We start from the raw sequence: 24,910 nt of genomic DNA, 5'->3' as shown, positions 1-24,910 counted from the left end.
GGAGGAGCTCAGGGAAGGAGACTGGTCTCTGACGCTGGACAGAGTGCTGCTCAGAGACGCCGACATGTACGAGTGCATCTGGCAAGGAAGACGCACCATATCAACAGTCTGGCTCAAAGTCAAGGGTGAGTTACATCAGTGTTTCCCAAACTTTCTTTTTCTTTCTTTTTTTTTTTTACGAATGGAGAGACTCAGGTTCCTGTGGACCAACTCACTTAAAAAAAAAATCTGGGAGCCATTTTTGGCCTACGAGGTTAGGATCGACGGCTGAGACTTGCCCGGCTGGTTTTTCATGAACCCCTTGCGTGGGATCCCATGCACAAATCTCTTAGAAGCACATAGGCACCTTTCGCGGCTGGTAGCACCATGTTGTAATATTGAAATGTTGATATATTTGTATGGTTTTTTTTTTCCCTTTTCCTCTGTCTGAGTTCGTTTGTTTTTGATATTCTGAAAACTGAAAATAAAATATCGGAAAAAAGAAGAAGCTGGGGACACTACATGACTTTAGGGCTGATTATAGCATCATTGGCATCACAATTGATCAGAGCCGGTCTGCGCTAGTTAGACCATGTTCAGACTAGGAGGCCAAATCTGATTTGTGAACTTTAGTGACCTATTAATGATTCTATCCAGATTGGTTTTATGAGTATGGACGCTCCAAGTCTGATTTGTGTCACTTGTCCCAAACCACATATGGAGGTAGTTTCCAATCTGCTTTCGACTGATGTGACTTCAGTGTGGACGCGCTATCAAATCAGATTTGAGTGTGTTTTGCAGGGGGCGGGGACTTGAAGAGCAGAGAGCAGACATGCAAACACTGCCAGAAACACACGTATGTTGGCTCATTGTATCATGGACACACAGATCCGACGTGAACACTTGCCCAAATCAGATTTGTGGCAGTGCGGACACACTCCCGAATCAGATTTGGTAAACCAATCAAGATAATGATGATTAACGACTTTAGCAGCAAATCGGATTCGCCTGTAATGTGAACATGGCCTTAGTGGTGATCGTACAGGTCGTACAGGTACATGTGTGTGAGACATCAGGACTTTAACCTCTTGCATACCGAATACCGATTCAGTCGAGGAGAAACTTAATTGATAACGTTATGTTTCAACATATTTAATAATTTTATGGGTTCAAGCCCTGTATTGTTTTTCACATGGTTTGTTGTTATCATTTTCCTTCTGCCGCGTTGAAGAATGACTTCATCCCTGTTCCTTCTTCCTCACATCTCCCATCCCATTGGCACCTGCTCGACTCCTCCCCCAGAGCCCAGCCCTGAGCGCTCCAGAGTGGTGTGGCTAGGCGACGCTGTGCGGCTGCCATGCTACATTCAGCTCTCTAAAAGCCAGGCCTATGAGGACCTGCACGTGTGGTGGACCAGGAACGGCCACACAGTTGCTTCACTCAAGCAGGTACTGTTGAGGGCTAATTCAATACCATCATCTTGTTTATCGTATCTTGATAAATGTCCACTTTGATTTAAAGGTGCACTCTTGGCCATTCCTGGGACCTGATTCCTCTTAGGCTAATATTAGTCTAAACTTTAGACTAATATTGGTTACCATGATAATTATAGGCTGTAGGGAAACAGTGGAAGGATAAATCCAGGAGGCGGTAATGCAACATAAAGGATGCCAACTGCCATAAAACACCACAGAAGAAGAAGAAGACTAATATTGGCCAAAGAGGAATCAGACATGGTTTTATTATCAACAGCAATGTTGCCAAATACTACAACCCAACCGTGTTTGTTAATTTTATTCATTTATTCATATTAATGTGAAGAGATCGGGGGTTGTTGGTTGTTGGCAAATGATGGAAAGTCCCTTTTTTCGCATTTGCACTAACTGTGCACGTCTTTCTCCGAAGTTTAAACCTAACCATAAAGAAAAATAAATGAACTACACAAACAATATCACAGACTAAGTTCTGTTTAGGGATGGGCATTTGAATGAAAAATTAACAATGATTATCGATTAATCGTGTTACCTCCGGCTTGGTTGGGTGTCCGCTTCCTCAAGAAGCGGCTGGCAACTTCACATTTATCGGAGGAAGCATGTGCTAGTCTACAACTCCCAGATCAGCAGAGGGGGTGGAGCCATGACTGGGACAGCAGGGGGAATTGGCCAAGTACAATTGGGGAGAAAACAGGGGAAATCCGAAAAAAGAAACTTGATAAAAAAAGTGTCTAATCAGCACTTACACAGACACGGTTTATTCCCACAGGGCCACATAGAGATGGATGATGATGATTCATCACGACTCACCATGTGGACTCATGAGGCTATGGAAGACTTTGCTCTGATCATCAGTCCTGTGCTGATCCAGGACCATGGAGAGTACCGCTGTCTTTATGACACCAGGCCAGTAGTGCTATCTCTGGCCTTCTCTCATTGGCAAAGTTCAAAGATGTTCAAAATGTTGATCATCTATCTATCTTATCTCTTACCTATGTGGACAGGCGGGCGGTCGGGTGGCAGTCACCATTTGCGTCATTTTTCGTGTGACATGGATTTCACTTTCGTGACGTTGGCCTTGGCCGACTGATACCGGGCACACCCCCAACACACACAGACACCCCCCCCCCCCCCCCCACACACACACACACACACACACAAAGACTCGGCATAGCGCCACCTACTGGCAAACACAAAAAGTGATTTATCTCAAGAACCATCCGTTGGATCGACTTCAAACATGCGGAGTGTGCTTAGGGGGACCTGATGGAGTTCATTCCCGAATTTTGTGCAATTCAGCATAGCGCCACCTACCAGTAACTTACACCTACAACACAATACCTGGCCGGAGTCCCAGCAAACTAGATTTGAAGGCCCCATAGTGGCCTGATAATGTAGTTATTGTAAAGCTTCATAATTGTGCACAAATCCAATACTACTTCTTCTTCTCCTCACCATTACTATTATTCATTATTATTATTCTGGTGGTGGTGGTGGTGGTGGTGGTGGTGGTGGTGGTGGTGGTGGTGGTGGTGGTGGTTGTTGTTGTTGTTGTTGTTGTTGTTGTTGTTGTTGTTGTTGTTGTTGTTGTTGTTGTTGTTGTTGTTGTTGTTGTTGTTGTTGTTGTTGTTGTTGTTGTTGTTGTTGTTGTTGTTGTTGTTGTTGTTGTTATTAAATTATCTTGTTTTCAGGTCTTCTGATGATCCCAAGCCTGGAATTCCAGAAAGCATCACAGTGGATGTGTTGGGATCAGAACCTACTGATATTGGTATTTAATCTCTTTTATCAGCAGCAGCAGCAGTAGTAGCAACAGCAGCAGCAGCAGTAGTAGTAGTAGTAGTAGTAGTAGTAGTAGTAGTAGTAGTAGTAACAGAGGTACAGCATTGTACAGCAAGAAGGTGCTGGGTTCGAACCCCTGTCCATCTCCAGTTTCCTCCCACCATCAAAGACAAGTATGTTCGGGTTAATACTCCTGTCAAATACATGTATGTTAGGGTTACTACTCCTGTCAAAGACATAATTTTAGGGTTAATACTCCTGTCAAAGACATGCATGTTAGGGTTAATACTGTCAAATACATGTATGTTTGGGTTGGTATATATTAGGGCTAATACTGCCATGAACGAGGGTCAATACTCCTGTGAAAGATGTGTTAGGGTTAATACTACTGTAAAAGGCATGTATGTTAGGGTTAATACTCCTGTCAAAGACATGTACTGTATGTTAGGGTTAATACTCCTGTCAAAGACATGTACTGTATGTTAGGGTTAATACTCCTGTCTAGGGTTGATACTCCTGTCAAAGACATGTATGTTAGGGTTGATACTCCTGTCAAAGACATGCATGTTAGGGTTAATACTCCTGTCAAAGACATGTATGTTAGGGTTGATACTCCTGTCAAAGACATGTATGTTAGGGTTGATACTCCTGTCAAAGACATGCATGTTAGGGTTAATACTCCTGTCAAAGACATGTATGTTAGGGTTGATACTCCTGTCAAAGACATGCATGTTATGGTTGATACTCCTGTCAAAGACATGTATGTTAGGGTTAATAATACTCCTGTGAAAGGCATGTGTGTTATGGTTGATACTCCTGTCGAAGACATGTATGTTAGGGTTAATAATACTCCTGTCAAATACATGTATGTTAGGGTTAATACTCCTGTCAAAGACATGTATGTTAGGGTTAATAATACTCCTGTCAAATACATGTATGTTAGGGTTAATACTCCTCTCAAATACATGTATGTTAGGGCTAATACTCCTGTCAAAGACATGTATGTTAGGGTTGATACTCCTGCATGTTATGGTTAATACTCCTGTCAAAGACATGTATGTTAGGGTTGATACTCCTCTCAGTGCCCCTGAGCAAGGCACTGGCAAAAGAGTTTGTCCCCGGGCGATGCACTGCGGCTGCCCATTGCTCCTAGTGTTGTGTATAGGATGGGTTAAATGCAGATGATACATGTTGTTGCACTTGTACAATGACAATAAAGAAGAATCAGAATCCTAATCTTAAATAGCAATTTTCTTCAGCTTGGACAGAAATGGAGACGATGACAGAGACACAGACCGACGCTGAAACCACTCAATCCCCACCCGATCCAACGGTACTGCTGCTGGAAGAGCCCACACCTGATCCAACAGTACTGCTGCTGGAAGAGCCCACACAGCTACAAGGTGAGCCACTCACTTACAACATCACCAGAGCCATGTAGATAGAAGAGTCCCGACATTCACTCCAATGGACCAGTTTTTTACTCTCAAGAGTTCCAGGAAGTAAGGTCCTGGATTAAGCAGCACTGTCGAGTTGCAGCAAAATAGACCGTTTGTGTTGTACTCTGAAAGGGTTTTTCCCCCCTTGAATCAAATTGTACATTATCAGCTTTATTTTAGCATGCAAAAGTAGCGCGAGACCCATTCCTGGCTGTTCATTGGCTAATGAGTCTCGCATTTTGGTCCTCCGCTGACGCCACTCTCTCTCTAGAAGACACTAAACATCACCTTATGAAAACAGGATATCAAGGAGAAAATGCATTATGTCAGAGTGGTCAATTCCAGATAGCGTCAGACCAAAAACTCACACTCAATAATCAATGAGACATGAATGGAACACCAACATCTGCAATCTTCATGACGTGCTTCTGGCTCAGTGATTCCATAACTTGCTGTCTTTACATGCCTAAATATAGCCTATATATTTATGAAAGTTGATACATAGCTACTAACTCGTTAGCGTCAACGCGAGACTCATCAGTCATTCTTCCTTCTGAGTCTCGGATGCGCGGCCCCTATATCCACTGCAACGTCGGCTAAATGGCTGCACAAGATTCAAGATTCAAGATTCCAAGATTCAAGATTTTTATTGTCACTCCATGGTACAAGTATCACGTGTGAAATTCTTGTGCTGTGGACTCCGTTTACAACATAGTACAAATATAACAGGGCATATGAGTGCAAAAACAACAAGACACACAACAAGCAATAAGGCAGTATAGTGATAAGACAAGTCAGAGACAGTGGCATATTCACTGCACATAGGTGCACATGTCATGTGCATACTTTAGACGTGCTCGTGCATATACACAATCAAACTGTACCCACCTCCGAGACAATGTTGTCATCCAAGATGTGGGTGCCCTGGCACTCCCAAATAGTGCGTACTTTCCAATACCGACCCCTTTTTCCCATGCCAGTGCCGAAGTTTTTAGGTGCTCCACAGCGCCGCATGTATGGGTTCGGTGCTCAGTGGTTGGGAGGGTGTAGTGCAGTTTACAATTTTGAGCATCGGCTCCGCCACGTGAAAAAGTGCTCGGTATTGGAAAGTACGCACTATTTGGGAGTGCCAGGCCACCCACATCATGGATAACAACATTGTCTCGGAGGTGGGTACAGTTGTATTGTGATTGATAACATGTATATCGCGTGCAGCCATTTAGCTGACGTTGCAGTGGATATAGGGGCCGCGCATCCGAGACTTTGAAGGAAGAATGACTGATGAGTCTCGCGTTGACGCTACTAACTCGTATGAAGCCAACCACATTGTTTGCCTTTTATGTTAGAACTCAGACAAACAATAATTGTTGTTTGTCAACAGTGAATACATCATGAAATTAAAATTAGGTGAGTATAATATTTAGTTTTCTGCATAGCAAATACTAAATTATTAGCAAATGATGTGCTACAATAACAATTAGATTAGTTAACTGTTGCTTATCATAACTGATACAGAATGATTTGCACAATTATTAACATGGTTGTAAGATACTTACTGCTAAATATGATTTTTTTTCCCCCCAGTATATCATATCATATTTAAATGTTGATTTCCCAGATTTCCCAATGTTTGTTTCCCAGAGTCAAGACAAAATGTTTATAACTCAATTATTTGTAACAAAATTGGGTAGACTTACAAAATAAGATAAAAAGAAAAGTTATTTATTGGACGCTGTAACTTAGCTGATTAATTAAACAAAATCAGTCGCATGTTGCACTGGCCCGTTTGTGTTGAGAAAATATAGATTTGGGCTGTTTTGGGGTTTCACCCAAAAACAAGCGCATGCCTCTTATAATTGTACTCGGCATAGGCGTGCCACATGCCAAAGCAGGCGTTTCAGCGCTAAAATGTGGGGATAGATGGCATTATCCTATCTTTGCTTTGAAAAGGACCTCTTATGCCCAAATACCTCAATCTCCATGCAGCGCAGCGCAGTGCAAAGTAAAATTCCTTTTGGATATGTCATTACGCACAGCTTTGCCATGCCAGGAAATCAAATTCCGCTGCTAAAATTGGGTATTAGATAATTCAGTGAGGCAATCAACTATAACTCACTGAGAAACTTTGATCACATCGCAAAAAGGGAAATTAATTGAGAAAACTTGTTGGACAATGGACATAGGCTATTTACCTTCATAACCCGGAGGGTCGTTGGCACCACAAACGATCTGTCAATAAGCTCTATCTGTCCTCGCATGAGTAAGTACACTATTACGCATGGAGAGAATTACAGCATATTGCATGCCTCGCGCAGACAGCCATTGCGAGACGGGAATCTGATTGGTTTTGATTGACGTAATGCCCAGCATTGCCTGGCCACACCCGTGAATAATTCTGGTACTTAAGACCGCCCAAATCCCGTTTGCGCAGGCATTTTGGGGGGGCAGATGATTTTGGCATGGCTCGAATTTGCGGCTGCGACACGTGCCATGATTGTTTCCACATCCCCGCCGAGAATTCCATCCCCAACATATTTCGGGGCTGTTTTAACTTAGGAATCAGGGAGGTCATGTCTACCAGACAATTATATCACTTTTAAACAGTTACATTTCTGTATAAATCATTACAATATGCTCCCGTGAGGTGGGGATGCTGCTGGCGCTGGGGTGCAAAACTCGGCATTACACCTGGACAGCAGACTGCAATCTTCCCTGCTTTAAGGCAAACAGGTGTGCAAGCGCTAATAGGGGATATCGCCTGTCGGAAGATAGGGCCCAGAATGTGTTTTGGGGTCAATCTGACCAACATTCATAAGAAAACCCAGCATGGCTCTAATGGGCACTCTGATGTAACTGATACATAAACTATACACAAGAGTCAGCTGTTTTGGCCTTGCATGTCATGTCATGATCATTTTCTGGCTTTATCATAGTGGCCACCACATCACAGCCAATGGAAGCCCTGGAGGAGACGGAGACGTTATTCCCCGATGAAGGTGAGCGGACGTGGTTTTCACTTCACGGTCCAACCACACAGTCAAAAACAGCCCACCCCCCCTGCCTACCAACGCAAGGGGCACGGGTCCTAGAGTGCCTAAGTCACGCCCCCTCCCAGGTTCTCATGGGACCTCAGGAAGTGAATTCTCCATTCATTTCTCCATTGAATTCATTTGTAAAATCCTCATATAAAGAGTTTTACTTGGACAAACCACGATTCAGCTATGAGGTGAATCACGAGAGACCTTAAAGTCCCTGGAAACCAGAAATATCTTTTTATTATTTAGCATTTTGAGTTCATCACATCACAGGAACCTATGTTAATAAGCCAGCAGCCAAATTTGAACGATGATTAACGTCGCAAAGTATATAAATTTAGGTTTGACAGTCATGGCAAAAGTCATGAGAATCAATTAGATTTTAGAGTGTATTTTCTCCCGCGGACTGTGTGGGCGTGTCCCGTCTGCAGCAGGTCTCCTCTCTCTCTCTCGGAGCAGACCTGCTGGAGGAGACCTCTCTCTTTAACGGAGAGAGAGAGAGAGAGAGAAGGAAAGGGAGATGGAGTGTGTGTGTGTGTGTGTTTGCGCGTTGCTCGACGTATAGCACAGACAGAGAGGGTTTACAGAGAGGAAGAGATCTCTGCGCTGCGAGGCACAGCGCTACTGTGTGTGTCAGTGTGTGTGTGTGTGCGCGCGCGTGCGTGCATGCGTGTGTGTGATTCGATTAAATCTTATGACGTGATAAGATCATGCATTTTAGCACCGCGCGCAACGCTCTCTTCAATGAGGAAATGGAAATCCAGACCTTGTAGAAAAGTGTCGATTTTTGGGGTTAGGGTTGAAAGTAATGTCGACTTACTTTCTGAGGGGACTTTAAAGGATAAAAACAAAAACAAAAACAACAACAATTATAACAGACATTGAACAGACATTTTTGTAAAGGTTTCACTATAAAGCTATAACGCGCCGTGAAACGGCCTGGAACAGTAAAATATATATATATAAAGCATAAATAGAGCTGGAAATAAGCCCAGGTTGTAAAAAAAAAACTTAATTCTCCTTTAAAACACTTGACTCGGACCAAAACAAACCAAAAAGCGGACATAAAACATGAGTTGAGTGTAAACAGTCGTAACTGCAGTAATTGCAGAAATAGATTCAATATCAACAATCAAACAGAACAAGCAGAGTTTCTCGCCGTTCTTCCGAGTAGTTTTGGCGACGCTGATTGGCTGAAGGAGTTGTCTGTCAAGGCAAATACTCCCACCCACTGAAATCGATTGTGGGCGGCTGGAAGTCCAGCCTGATAGGTTGAGCGAAACAGAACGTGAGGTCACATGATCAGGATGGTTTAACCAGGCTAGCAGCAATAATGCTGATCTTTGCAATTCTTTCTCTGTACGACTTTCCTCCCTTTAATGTTCGCCTCCTCCCCCAGGCACCCTGGAAAACTGGTCTTTCCGATGGGAGACTCTGCCCTGGGTTCGGATCGGACTCATCGCTGGGGTCCTGGTGGTCACAGCTGTGGCCCTGTGCATTCTGGGAGCGCTGCGGAAGATCTGACTATGAGTCACACATAGCCCACATACACCTCACATTTGCCTTTTAACTAACTCAAACAAACTCATTTTGGTTACTCTTTTGTTTTCCCTTTTTGTTCTTTTTTCTTTTTTTAGTGTTGTTTTTCCTTTTCTTATCGATCAGTCTTGTTTCTATTATATTGTATGATTTATACAGATTATTATTAATATTGATTTTCTGAGGTGGGTATACGCCCATCTAGAGGTTCCTGTCTCTACCGGCATGCACATTATTTTATTTGTTGTTTTAATTTTGTCATTTCTGTTTTTTTTTTATCATTGTGCAAAAAAGAAAAACAGACCCCACAAGACAACACAGCAGCTGACAGATTAAAACAAACTCCCCAAGTAATTGATAGGATTAGAGTCAGCTTTCATGCTACAAGGGAGAGATTCCTTGGTAGAAGGAAGGACTTTGGTGCCATTGGTCCTCAACACAAATATTCTGGGGTTAAAACTCGACTGCAGACTTAAGGCCTAATTATACGTCTTCTGTCCGTACTCTGCGTTCATTTTGTGCGTTTTCTGTCCGTCCACTGAAAGCTTACGGATACGCATGAAACAGAGCAAAACCACACACACACTCATACATTTGACTCTCTACTGCCCACTGGTGAATGTATTCCTTAACACGATACCAACGTGAAAGCCGCATGGAAGTATGTGGGCAGTGACGATAATAACGTTTGAAACGGACGCATCTATTTACGTATGAAAATGGAGTATAAATGAGCCATTATGCTGCATTTGTCCTATGGGAAAGATGGGAGATACCTTTTTAGCTTTTTTATGTAAAAATGCCATCCATGACACAACTACTTTCTTGGTGATTCATTTGTGGTTGACCTTGCAATATTTCGTTCGCTGAATACTTGTCGTGAAAATTATGCATTGCTTCATGCGTGGCAAGCGTATTGTTAAAGCTCAAAAAGTGCTTGGTATGTTCCGACAAAATGATGCTATTTTATCTGATGCTAATTCTATCCATTCAAGTTCTGTGGCCATAATATACTGCTTCAACAGCTTAGGAAATAGAACTATTTATATGAGATTGGGTTAGATGCTTAATTAAGTAGTAGAGTAATAGATCAAGTTGAGCTAGTTGGGTCGGGGTGGATATTTCTTTGTTATTCTAAAGGCTTGGGCACAATGCAAGGAACTTGGCTGGTGAGTCGCCCTATTCTGACTGATTGTCAGCACGGGATCTGAGACTCCAATTGCATCTGTGTAATCTTCTGGTGCAGCTACACATTTTGACCTATATATATATATATATATATATATTTATATAGGTAAAAACAAGAATAAAAATTATTTTAAGACTTCCCATATTTTTGTTAGTACTGCCATGGTGGTCACGGTAGTGGTTGGATTTTTTGTTTTTGTTTTGTTTGCACCAGTAAGAGTCCTCTGATTGACCAATTTTGATTGGCAGCTTGTCCACTGATTGGCAACTTGGCCGCACCCATAGTAATTGGGGTGTGGTGCAAGTTAACAAAGGGAAGTGGGGAATGTTTGAGGAAGAATGGGGTCACTGGGGGTGCATCCCATTTGGTGAAAATGCATCCTTTCCTCCGTCCTCGCGGCCTTGTCTCCTCGCTGACCCTGGAAACCAAAAATGAGCTGCCATCATGAAGGCCGTTCTAAATAAAAAAAAATGCATGAAGGATCCTCCAAGTCTCATTTCCTCGCTCCTCATGGCCTCGTCTCTTAGCTGAAACAAACAGGCCCATAACTACAAAAACTCAGTAGAAAACAAAAAATTAAGGAGGTACAAATATGAACTAATGGGAAATACAAAACTATAATAACTGATTACCGTAGTGCTTCACAAAGCATACAGCAATTGCAAAAGCTTACAAAAAGAGAATAAAAAGGAATAATCTGATGACAACTTCAATTTAATCATACGAATAAGCTTCATTTACATGATCAATAATGACAGACAGCAGTTATCGTCGGCGATCTGATCCACAGCGATCTGATCTCAGCCACCTCCGCAAAAACGTCCAAACTCTCACGGGTGTGTGGACCTGATTAATCAATGCCCAGCGCGCGTGGAACGTGCGCTCACGTCCCGCTGAGGTTTTACACAGATGGCTTAGGTGAATTAAACATTCATTTTCGTTGTTCAATGTTTTTATGTGGGAAAAAAATCTGAGTTTAGACAGCCGTCATCCTGCGTGAGAGGAGCGTGCGTTCAATATGGCACCTGTGAGGACGTTCCAATCGAGAGGAGACGAGGAAAAATCGTTTGCAAATGGGATACAGCCGCCGTACCTTTAGCTGATAGCAAACTGTTTGTAACCATCTTATTTAAGAATATAGTCTCATCTTATATACTGTATACATATATCATCTATTTTCTCTCTTCCACACACAAGGATCTTTGCTGCCTGTCTGCACAGATCCTCCTGAAACTCTACAGTTGAGCTGGGATGGGAGCTGCTCCGTTCCTGGCTAAGAATGTGGGACAGGTGCATACAGCACAGATTGAAATTCAGTATAGAAAAGACTGTGCCAAACTATTAAAATGCTATACAAGGCAGTGTGACGAATGCAATATCCCACAAACCTCAGCACTAAACATTTCAAACTCAATAACCTCTAAGTGACAGCCACTGCAGACACAGTATTACTTATTATAAGCTTCCTATCACAGCGGTGTTGGGCAAGTTACTTTCAAAATGTAATATACTACATATTACTAGTTACTCTCATTTGAAAGTAATAAGTTACTTAACAATATTACTCTCTGTGTAGAGTAACTTGTTACTTATTACACTACTTTTGCATTACTTTCACCAAAATAACAGCAGTAGTAATCATCCCGGAAAATAATTTCAACTGTCTTGAAGTCAGTGTAAACCGTCCAACATTCTAAATGTTATCCTTTTCCTTTTTTTCAATTGTCATCTATAGTGGTTCTTTGCATGAAAACACACAATTTGATTAGGAAATGATTGTATCTTTATTTAAATATGTGCTTTGATTAAAAAAAAGTAACTCAATTTGTAACTTGTGTTATTTACTTGACAAAGTAACTGGTATAATATTACTGAAATCCTATTGGTAATAAGTTATATTACTGAGTTACTGCTAAAAGTAATATATTACATGTAATATGTTACTTTTGTAATGAGTTACCCCCCCCCCCACACACACACACACACACACACTGTATTACAGTATAAAGTTATTTGTTGTTGATTTGCCATCAAGCATCCTGACTTGCTTCATGGCTCCATCTTTACTTGTTGCAATAATACAGTTATTATTAGTTATTATTAATAGTTAGTTATTTAAGCAATATAGCATGAGAGCCAGTGTGTTGTGGCAAATATATCCCGCTGCTCAGCTGTTATCCCACGAGGCCGCACACGCAGCTCGAGCGCAGCGCTGCATTCTCAGCGCTTGCTGAGAAGCTGAGAGCTTTTCTGCAAAGCCCGACACCAACTAACGTTACGGGGTTAAATGCGGGGTTAACAGCCTTTTTTTTGCAAAGAAGACATTAGCCCACGTCTATTCTTGTACAAAACATAATTTTCTGCGAAGTATTAGTAAAGTTATAAGCGAAGATCGATTCACAAGGATCTGACAGCTGTCTCCGCCATTTGTTTTTTCTACATTGTCATTTGAGGAAACCAAAGCCTTTTAGTAAGAGAGTTGCCATGGCAACTCATAACCCATGGCCATGGGTTATTGGAGTGGGTTACTGGATTTATACAATGGCTGTGAACCAATCAGATTGCTTGATTTGAGAGAGCCGTTTTATAAACAGTTAGATATCTTGATCAGTGTTGGGCAGTAAAGTAACACGTTACTGTCATTTTACTGTACAGTAAATAGAATTGGAGTTTAGAAAACAAATAATTTTGTTGCGGTTTAAACATGGAAATATCTGATTCTCTGTCGCGTTGCCCACTTAGTGAAATCACATCTTTATTAAATGTATCAATTAAAACGACAAATTACATTAACCTCTCATGTTTGATGTGTTCAGTAATGTGTGGGACTTGCAGTCTGTGGACTCCGTGGGGAATGGCCAACCCAGGATGAACCTGAGCACAGAGCAAGGACATTATACATGTATATTAATAGTATGCGTTATAGTATCCAGGCCCACAGCACGGCATATCTGAGAGTGATAGCTGGGGTGGTATAAGGTCACAGTTTAGGTGGGGCCCACACCTCCTTATATAAACGGGGTACTTTGATTTACTTATTCATTTATTTTTTTATTTATTTTTTTTATTCACAAAGACTTTCATGTCATCGACCCCCAAATACAAGCATATAGATAGAGGGCTTATGTCATAATATGACATATGACAAAGCAAATAATTCAAATATTATTTGAATGATTTGCTTTGTCCTCTATGTCGTATATTACATCATATACAGTTGTTTCTCATTTTGTTGAGCCGCTTTCATGCAGTACTGCTGCACTCCCATGGCAGCGGGGGGGGGGGGCACTATTGTAAAGAACAAAGAAAACATTTACATAACAAAAGCCCCCTGAAGAAGAATGACGACCCCACATTGCTGACATCTAATGGGCGGGGGGGGGGGGGCGTATAACTGCAATTTTACATTTTGAAGAACGTCAGGGATTTTATTCATAAATCTAAATGCGTCAGCAGCTTATTGGTAGTTTATGAAATAATATTTACTGGAATTGACAGAGCTAAAAGTAAAAAAAAAAAAAAAAAAAAGTTATGAATATAATAGATAGATAATAGCAGAAGGGTTATTTCAAGACCCGTTTAGTCTGTTCAGATTCATTCCAGAATCAGATTCACTCCATTTCTTATTTTGTAATGTTATATTCTTCCAAAGGTGGGTTATCATTCATTCATTGCATCATAATGCTATGGTTTTCTTTTGCAGTTTTCTAAGCTAAATGTTATAGTCGGGTAAAGGCAGTAGTTGGATCCAGAAATCAGGGAAAGGGGGTACCGACGCCAAAACAGTTTGAGGCCCACTGCTGTAAATTATGTTCCAATCACACTTTACTGCATTACAGGTAATCAATACTTAAAGAATTCCTGTTTTGTATGTTGTATATTTTATACATAGCTAATTCATGTTCTCATATAACAACCATGATGAACCGCGACGTGACAGAAAAAATCTTATTTACAGTGTGAACGTCGTATGCCCCATTCACGCCCATTTTGGCCAGTTCCAGGACTCTACTCGGATCTGAATATCTTCTAGGGGGATCAGAATGAAACCAAAGTTATTTGGGTGAGTAAAACATAATATTTTAAGCTGGAAATAAGAAAAAAAACAGGAATTCTCCTTTAATACAGAGCACAATATTAGAATGACTTCATCACTTCTAAACAGTGTTCATTTCACAGATCCATTATGTGACCCAACTGAGGGGCTAAATATCGGCCACTGCAATCGGTGAACGGCATCTTTTTTGCCGATTGCAGTCAACAAGGCCGATACCGATATACGGCCGATATATCAGTGTTTCCCTACTTTCTTTTCTTTTCTCACCTTTATTTATACAGTGGCACTGGTAACACGTGTCACATGTACCAGTGCGAAAATGTCCACACCGTGGCATCCCTAGTCATCAGTGAGTGATGCCAGCGGTGATGACATCACAATTGCTTGAGTTACATCACTGCTTGAGTTAAATCAGTGATGTACAGTAACTCAAGCAATTGTGATGTCATCAGTCAGTGATGTGTTCAGTGATGTCACTATATGCATAAGTGATTATCAGTGATTAACAAAAGATACTGGTGATGGCATAGACATTGTCACATCATCAGTGATGTCATAAATCCTTCCTACAGGCTAGAGGCTATAATTAGGATCGGGGGAAGGGTTGGTCAGTTCCCCGGACTGTAAACACACTTAATAACCTTGCCAGATATACATACGTTCGCCATGTCGAATATGGACAAGCACTTGTTCAACCTCAAATTCGCTGCCAAGGAGCTACAGCGCAACTCCAAGAGATGTGACAAAGAGGAAAACGCAGAGAAAGCTAAAGTGAAGAAGGCTATCAAGAAGGGTAATATGGATGTAGCCAAGATTCATGCAGAGAACGCCATCCGTCAGAAGAATCAGTCCATTAACTTCTTGAAGATGAGCGCCCGTGTGGATGCTGTGGCTGCCAGGGTCCAGACAGCTGTCACCACGAAACAGGTAACCAAATCTATGGCTGGAGTGGTCATGTCAATGAATTCTACACTGAAGAACATGAACCTAGAGAAGATCTCTGCCTTAATGGACAAGTTTGAACACCAGTTTGAAACTCTGGATGTGCAGACAGCTCAGATGGAGGACACAATGGGCACCACCACCACTCTGACCACACCGCAGAATGAAGTGGACATGTTCATGCGTGAGATGGCTGATGAAGCAGGGTTGGAGCTCAACATGGAGCTTCCACAAAGCCAGAGTGACTCGCTGGCTTCATCTGTAGCATCGTCAGAACAGGATGAGCTCTGCCAGAGGCTCGCCAGACTGCGGGACCAGGTGTAGAGGAGAAAAAACTACATGGAGAAAAGGATGATGACAATAAATAACTAATAATAACAATGCATTTTATTTGTACTGCACTTTTCATTCACAAAGAATCAGTGCTACAGAGTTAAAAGCATAACAGACGGTACAATATAAAAAAAAAACAATGTGACAATGTCTACGACATCTTCAGTCACCCTTTGCCCACTCAGTGATTGTGGGGCATGACATCATCAGTGCGTATGACATCATCAGTCACCACTGGCCACCGCTCGACGATGACGACGATGACATTTGGTCCTGTTTGGGGCTAAACCTAAAGTCCAGCTCTACTCCATCCTACGACAAGCCCTGGTCCCGGGTCGGTGACCGTGAACACAGTAGAAGAGGGAGACGTTCCTCTCGTGTCCTCCCCAGCCATGACATCCAGCTGGGAAACCGATTTGACATCTTCGCCCTGCTTGACTTCCTTCTCCCTGAGAAATCCAGATGCCCTTCTCCATCAACCCCACCTTCGCGTGGGTCCCACAGTCCAGTCACCTCTGAGTCTGATCCCTCCACCAGCTAAACCTCAGTGACCACCCCACACCACCGTTCGTCATACCATACCACACTTTGGCACCGCGGGGAGCTCCTACCCCCCTCTTATGTCCCCCTCCATCCCCTCCGTTATCACGGGTGATGTCCCCTCCAGTCAACCTGTGCAACCCACAACATAGTTTTTATGGACAATTTTTTTTTTTTTTTATCGTCCTGCTTTTTTTTCTCCGCCCTGATGGCATCCACCCCAATCACCTGGGCTCACGCATTTTAACTGACAATTTGTTTTACACGATTTTGGCTATTCATGTCTAGCCACCTCCGCATGTCCACTTAATTATTATTTAATAGCCTACATTTCTTGTGGATTCTGTTTATGAGTTAGGAAACCTCTCAAACTCCACTATGACATTCAAAAAGCCTGCTGAGTGATTAAAGCTGCATGTTTTGCAATCAGAAGTTCAGTGGTTCAAATCCACCACTGGGTTTTAGGAATTTCTGTCCCAAGCCATAGCTTCAACGTCAGGTCCGATACCATGTAAATACATCGAACTAGAGTTGAACAGATTCACTTCCATTTGGTCCGGACCGGTACCATGTAATATGAACTACAGTTGGATATTCACTTCAAGTTACATGTCCGGTACCATATAACTACATATGAACTACAGTTGAATAGATGCGCTCCATTTTACAGGTCTGGTACCATGTAACTACAATATTTGTAATTAGACATTAATTATATTGGTGTTCATGTTGTTAGGGACCTGTCAAATAAAGAGTTACCCATTTGGCTTTTGATCACTTTATGAAAAGGTTTAAACTACCCCTCTAGTTCGGTCATTGCGTGTGATTCCGTGACCGTGGAGAGTGAAGGTTCGTTTCTCCGTGGATTTGTCATCTATGAAGGTTGTAAAACAGCTCCCGCGTGTTTCATGAAAATGTGGGCAACTTTTACTAATTACTTATTACTAATTACTAATTACTAAATCCAAAATCCGCTATGTTCGAAATTAACTTTTTCAATGGTCTGGCCTACAATGATGCAAAGTATGGTTTCTGGGAGAGTTTTATTTTGAAAGCCCTAAAGTGGAAGACCTTCTTTTACATTCCATTCACTGACTCGACGATCATGCACTAAATGATGAGAAAAACAAACAAACTAATAAATGAAGTGCTCATAAACTGAACTGCTAATTTTTTGGGACTGTGAACTTAGTTCAAAATTCATAATTGTGAACTGTGAACGTGAACTAGTTCCTTTTAATCTGTGTGAGCTGAACTTTGCTTCAGCAATGGTGTAACAAAGGGCAATTTAGAGCAACTGAGGAAGGCTTTTCACTGAATCAAATGATGACATCATCACTGATGACATCATCACTGATGACATCCTATCCATTATCTGTTCCTGACTGACTGAATGAAGGATTGCATGACTCACCGCAAAAAGCCTTCTATTGACCACACGTGGTTAAAAAAAAAGGTCAAATCATGAAAATGACATCAATTGTGAATCGCTCGACTCAAAAAGTTCAAGAAATCATGTACTTTGCAGCATTGTAGGCGAGAGACCATTGAAACGTTCGCATTTTTTTGCGATAGGCGCCGGAGCTAATTATATATTTTCTACACCTTCATAGATGACAAATCCACTGAGAAACGAACCTCCGCTCTCCGCAGTCACATGATCACACGCAATGACCCAACTACTCTGCAACCGATTGAAATTTCAGTTTGGGCCTATTTAAGCCGATTGAGGTGTTAGAGCGTTTTTAATCGGTTTAGGCTTTTAAACCCATTTCAATCTGATTATTATGCTCCATGTAAACGTGCCTACTGTCAGACCTTCAAGCTGTGGTTCAGCAATGTCCTTAGTTGTTAGACTTATTTTTTTTAATTAAGAAAAGTAGTCTGGGGCCTTAGCATCTGGTCATCTGATTAAAAAAAAAGTGGAAACGACAGTTGCAGATCAGGCGGATACAGCAAACCGACTGTGCTCCAAAAAACTATTCCGTTCTGAAAACAGGGCATCATAGTAAAGAAATGTGAATTATCCAGATATGTGGCTAATACACAACAAATGAATGAAAATAAAATGAACTAGAGACCATCTTGAGATGTGATCGGACTAGGGATCTCACAATACTAGAATTTCTACTTCGGTACTCGGGGGGGGGGGACGGACGGACAGACGCTCACTTCTCCATAGGCGCTGTTGTAATTGCCAGTTTCTCGCACTCAAAATCTCCTTTTTCTTTTAAAGACCACTGGGTCAGGACATCAAAGGACGCGTTTCAGCGACCCAGTGGTAATTAAAAGAAAAAAAGGGAGATTTTGAGTGCTAGAAATGAGCAATGACAACATCTTGTGCCTTGCACCGTGAGATAGGAGGGCCCCTTGAGCTTGTTGAAGCAACAGATACCCACCAATGATGAGGAGGAAAAAATCAGTCAGATGTTTCATTAAGAGAAAGAACTCCTGTTATCCATACTGTTGCAAATGAGTATTGTATCCGTTTGAAATGTTTATTATTGATACTTATCTATACCATTGATACCTATTGCAAATGAGTATTATATCCGTTTCAAATTTTTTGTATTGATACTTACCGATACTTTTGACCATGCTAGATCACACCAGCTGCAATGCCCGCGACTTAAAACGAATGTGGGCCAGGCACATAAAGTGGGGGGCAATGTGGGGTACCAATATATTTTGTTCGACCGATATTATTGGCCTATCACAGATATATCGCTATTGGGACATATGTTGTCTGATAAAAATGTTTTATGTACATACTACATACATGTATATATATAAATGAATATCATGTATAAATATATATACAATATATATAAATAAATATATATATATAAATATCGTGTATATATATAAATATCGGCCGATATATTGATATCAGATTTACTTTTTACTCCCTAATATCGGTATCAGCCCCAAAAAACCAATATCGGTCAGGCCCTAGTCCAGGTAGGCTTAAATCCATGGCGGGCACAGAAGCCCCAGGGCACTGGGAGTATGATGGTGCCTCTGTATAGAGAAATCCAGCCCTGGACCTCTCCTCCAGCGTGACCAACAGTCCATCCAGCACCTGCAACCTGGGGAGATGTAGCAATACTGTTGGCCTGTGGAGGGAGCGCTGGGCCACACGATTGTCAACAACAGATAGTTCAGTCAGTGAGGAAAGCACTTCTAGTTTCTCAAGCTCTGCGATGTCCTGTAGCTTGTTCGTGCGGAGGAACAGCTTGCGGAGCTCAGTCAGGGGCTCCAGGTGGTTGAGCTCCCGGATGCGGTTCTCCGCTAGGTGCAGCTCTAGCAGGACATTCTGGGACATAAAGGAGTTCTCTGAAAGGACCTTGATCCGGTTCTTGTCTAGATACAGCTCCCTGAGTTGGTAAAGGCCCTCCAGGCCCTCCACCTGGCTGATCTCATTACCTTGAAGGAAGAGTGTTTTAAGATTGGTGAGCCTGCTGAGCTGCAGATTGGCCATATTGGAGATGCCATTGTGACTCAAATGCAGCACCTCCAGACTGCCCATCAGTGGCTCCAGGCTGTCCATGGTTGTATCTTCCCTGTTGCCTTTGGATGAGCTCTGTTGGCCGTAGCCACTGGAGTTGACTTTGTGATAAAGCATCTGTTTGTTTGTCAGATGGGCCTGGGCTTTCTGCCTGGGCAGGATGGACTCTATGTGGTTATGATTCAGACACAGAGCCTTGATGTTGGGCAGGTAGATGAGGCCCGAGAAGGAGGTGAGATTGTTGTGCTCAAAGTTGACGCTGTGCAGGTTGTGGAACCACTCTGCTGGAGACAGGTCCACCATCTTAATAGAGCAGGACTGCAGGGTGAGGTTGATAATGTCAGAGTAGTTTGACTGGCCCAGCTTCTCTGCCACCATGTCAGGGGTGAGTCGTCCCTCAAACATATCCTTTGCATTCTCACACTCTGTCACTTCCACCGCAATCCCATCCAGTGCTTTTAGGGAGGGCAGTTGGAACACCATGTACAGCCGATAGTTTTCCAGTTTCTCCACTAAAGGATTCCCATAAAGATCCAGAATGATAAGGTTTGACAGTCCCTTCATGTATATGTATATGTCTCGTGTGGTGGAAATGTGGTTGCCGCCGATGTAGAGCTCAAGGAGAGAGCGAGCCCTCTGGATCCCATGCATGGATCTGATATTGTTGTTCTCCACTGACAGAAAGTGCAGGTTGGGCAGCTGATCCAGGACTGAAGCATCCAGACAGGACAGCCGGTTCCCATTTACCCTCAGCCTATTTAGACAATGCAGTTTTGACAGTCCATCCAGTGTGCTGATGCAGTTGTTGTTGAGGGAAAGCTCCTCCAGGTAAAGGCAGTTGTCAAGTCCCTCCACTATAGAGATGTCATTGTCATTGAAGGAGGCCCAGCGCAGGTTGACCAGCTTGTCCAGCTTGGTCAATTTGGATATCCTCTGGCTGTCCAGGTTCAGGGCTGTGATCTTTGCAGTCCAGCCTGTTTCCAGCTCTCTGTTGAGACTCCAGGGTGCTGGGATGAGTTGACACAGGAGCTGGGCTGCTGAGAGCAGGCTGAGGCTGCGGGGTCGTTCACTGTTGGTCCGGGAGTGAGCTAAAAGAGACACCTTGTTGATTTTTGACCCAGCAGCCATCTGAACAGCAGCTCCAGCCTCCTCCTCAGCGACCAGCACATCATCCAAGTGTGTGAGGGTCATGAGACGCCCCAGTATTGCCATCCTGACCGACTCTGGTCGGTGCCAGGGGTTGTGTCTGGTGTCCAGCTTCAGCAGGGCAGGTGTGTGTTTTCTCAGCACAGCTGACTCCTCCCTTGCCTTGGTCAGCTTGTTCCAACGCAAGTCCAGCTGTTTCAGCCGTCCCAGCCCCCTCAGCCCATCGAGGGTCACCAGGTGGTTAAAGCTGACATCCACAAACTCGAGGTTGGGCATGTGTGAGATGTCATCCAGGCGTGTGAACTCGTTGAAGCTGATGTTAAGATGCCGCAGAGCCGTCAGGCAGGAGATCTCCTTCATCCTGTGCAGGCTGTTGCCGTGGAGGTTCAGCACAGTGATCTGACTGAGTACGTTGGCTCTGGCCACATTAAGCAGAGTTATATCATCCAGGCTCAGCATCGCGGGCCGTGGTTTCAGCATGGGCTCCATGTTGAGGACCTCCTTGTCCAGGCTGATATAATTGGGGAGAGCTTTATCTGTGACTTGGTCCTTGGCGATGTACTCAAAGTCAACGATGTACTCGGGCAAGACCAGCTCATGGTCAAACACAAACCATTGTCTCTGTCTGGGACTGCACTCAGGACCACTGTGTGTTTTGGAGGAGTTGGGTCTCTCTTTACTCATCGAAGTTCTGCACGTGGTGTTCACATTGCGATACACAGACTGGGCTTTGGGATAGTTGCTGCTGTCTACCGGCTCTCCTTGTTGGACGGGGAGTCTATGGCCCAGAAACACTTTGGAAACAATGATCTGACCGTGTTTGAAGGGGATTCTGTTTTTGCTGCCTTTGCTGGCACGACGCAGCGTGTACTCAATCCTGGGCTGCTCAGTCACACTCAGGCTGTTGGATAAGGGCACAGCACTCTCTCTGCCCAAGGCCTTATACTTTTCTGCTGTTTTGAAGCCTTCCTCGGGAACATATAATGTTTCGTTCTTCTCACTGGTTCTTTCAGGGTCAGCTATGTAGAACAGGTACTCCAGCCAGCGCTTGTAATTCTGTGAAAACACACCTTCGCCGGCTAACAGGGTATGGAGTTTGTCCTCAAAGCGAAGCCTCAAGGCACGGTTATGGATGCGGATGATACGATTGATCTTGATGCCAGTGATGCCATGAACCTTGTAGTCTGTGGCAGAGAAACGGGACATCAGGAGGTCAAAACAGGGAATAAACCAGGCTTCTGTGGCGCAGCCCTCTTCAAAACGAATATTTCCAACAGTCTCCAGCTCCATTAACAGAAGATGGACCATATACTCCTTCCTGTTTGTGGCTTGGGCCAATTCCTGCCGATACCAGGCCTCAATGTCCTCTAGTCTCCTGCTCCACACTCTCAGCCTCTTCCTCAGTGCAGCCATCTTACTGAGCATCTTGTGCTCCAAGGTGGGATCATGGAGGGTGTCAGACGTGTCACTGCTGTCTGCTGAACCTTTCACCAGCGGGGGCCCTCCTCCATCCTCACACATGCGGGTGGACGTCCTGCAACTGGCCTGCTGCACCTCTGAGAGCTCACACTCCAGATTTTTGAGGGCATAATTGAGTGCCCTGATGCACTCCGCAGGTAGCTGCAACAGAGTCTTCTTCTGCTCCAGCAGACTGGCCTGTCTCTCTGCCAGGCTCCTCTGAGCACTGTGGACACACATGTTGTAGTACATAATCTTCTTCATTACTGTGCACTCAGCAGCTTCCTTCACTTGCTTGCTTGAGACGTCATAGGTGTCAAGTCGCTGCAGGCCCGGCATGTGGTAAAGGAGATGTGTGGCATAGTTACACAGCAGACACACTGGGTTCGGGGTTGACTGTGGGTCCTTCAGGCCCAGCTCTCTCAGGTGGGGTAAATGGGCCAGGAAGGTCAGCTCCTTAAAGGAGCTGATCTTGTTCCCAGACAGATTAAGGGTTTGAAGGTTGACATTAAGATCAAGGCTATGACCAATCTTCTCAATGTTGTTGTCCGCAAGGTTCAGTTCTTTCAGTTTTTGAAGAGTATTCAACCCCTCGATGTGAGTTATGAAGTTGTTGTTAAGCCACAGCACTTGTAGGTTGATATTCAACTCCAGATTCTCAATTTTACTGATTTGATTATCATATAGGTAGAGCTTCTGTAGTTGAAGGGAATTCTGTAGTCCAGATATTCCTGTCAGTTGGCATTCGACCACCCAGAGCTCCTGGAGCAGAGGGCAGCAGTCAAGGCCTTGAATGTGGCTTATGTTCTGGCCTACTACAGTGAGCTGACAGAGCCTGGGGAAAAAGGAAAGCCCAACCATGCGGGGATAACCGGAGAAGAAGACCTCCAGAGAGCTGATGCTGCTCCCATTTTCTGCAATTTTTTCATAAGATAATCCATTGGCCATGCACACTTCTTTGATGACTTCCTCGTCACTGGCCATGCACAGTTCTTTAACGACCTCCTCGTCACTGGCCATGCACAGTTCTTTAACGACCTCCTCGTCACTGGCCATGCACAGTTCTTTGGCAAATTCCTCATCACCACAGAGCTTTTGCTTTTCACTCTGTATCATAACGTTCTGTCCTTGCATGGTAAACAAAGTTAACTATTTATATATAGACATCATTTATCCCTTCTTATCCCCACGCTGCACTGATAATGTCATAGATCTCTGATGATGTCATAAATGACTGATGATACTGTTCTATGTTCCCATGAAAGAAAGGTGGCCATGCAGGTCAGTGATGATGTCATACATTCCAAGACTGTTCAGCCTGGTGGCCAGGCAACTACTATAGAGATGTCATGTATCACCGATGTCATAAATCACAGACAGTAATGAGGCCACGAGTCACCGATAATGTCATATACCACAATGATGTCATAAATCACCAATGATGTCATACAGTATTAGACGGCTCAGCCTGCTGGCCAGGTCACTACGAGTCACTTGAGCAATTGCGATGTCGGCGGTGATGTCCCTGGTGATGTCATCAGTGATGCCACTCGAGCAATTGTGTTGTAATTAGTGATGGGACTCGATTAAAAACATTAATCGAATGAAGAGGCTTTGTAATTAATTAATCGCATTTTAATCGCATTTTTTATTATTTGACATCTACCACCGAAAGTGGTCTACAGTCCACGGCAATCCAGTGAGCCAGTGAGTTGGTTACTTTATCAGACGTGGACTTACTCATCTCGGCTCTGAACCTGTGGGTTGGCGACTCTGCTTGCTCGTACTAAGACTACGTTAGCATGATCAGCGGCTAAGTTAACGTTAGCTCTGGCTTCCACACTAGCTGCAACATATTTAGCATTGATGTGATAGGAGGCTTGAAGTGCTCCGGTGATATGCAAATTCTTTGTTGCACAATTTGCACACAACCGTGCCTCTTATCCATACTTCAATCGCGTACTTGGCCCGTCCACCGGGCCAAGCAGCGCGTTCTTATCTGCTTCTTCCATGTTTGTCGTTAGCCTACAGCGCACTTCCCACATGTGGGGCTTGGTTGTCTGACATCACTCAATGCACGTTATGATCGGTATGCCTGGAATTCGTCCACTGAGAAACATTCCGTGGTGTCTGTAAAATGTGTTTATTTTTTCTGTAATTAATTGAAATTAACGCGTTAAAGTCCCAGCCCTAGTTGTAATCTGTGATATCATCGGGAATGATGTTGTCAGTGATGTCACTCGAGCAATTGATGTCATCAGCGATGATGTCATCAGTGAGTGATGTCATCAGTGGCGGGGGCAGCCTGTCACTCAAATGTGAAGGATTTTCTTTTCACCAGGCTGCAGGTGCTGACATGTCCACAAGGCAATTGTCCTCAGGAATTAGTTCCTAAACTCTTGACGTTGACACTGTCTAAATTACAGCTGGTAGATTGCTTCTGACCTCCGTACACAGACCAACAGTCGTCCGC

General features: G+C 43.4%; 2 pseudogenes across 2 annotated transcripts; one reads left to right on the top strand and one right to left on the bottom strand.

Annotated features, from left to right (window-relative positions):
* The first annotated feature begins 15,176 nt into the window (after nucleotides 1-15,176).
* On the top strand, nucleotides 15,177-15,776 carry LOC310773452 (charged multivesicular body protein 1b pseudogene; annotated as a pseudogene). The gene has a single exon. The product of its transcript is annotated as a charged multivesicular body protein 1b pseudogene (transcript).
* A 3,451-nt stretch (nucleotides 15,777-19,227) lies between these two features.
* Nucleotides 19,228-23,493, bottom strand: LOC310774275 (leucine-rich repeat-containing protein 9 pseudogene; annotated as a pseudogene). Its single transcript has one exon. The product of its transcript is annotated as a leucine-rich repeat-containing protein 9 pseudogene (transcript).
* Nucleotides 23,494-24,910: the final 1,417 nt, after the last annotated feature.

This window comes from Poromitra crassiceps (assembly GCF_964638095.1).
Source record: "Poromitra crassiceps genome assembly, chromosome: 3".
Classification (NCBI taxonomy): Eukaryota; Metazoa; Chordata; class Actinopteri; order Beryciformes; family Melamphaidae; genus Poromitra; species Poromitra crassiceps.
The sequence above is the reverse complement of the archived record's forward strand: the minus strand, read 5'-3'. Positions and strand labels throughout refer to the sequence as shown.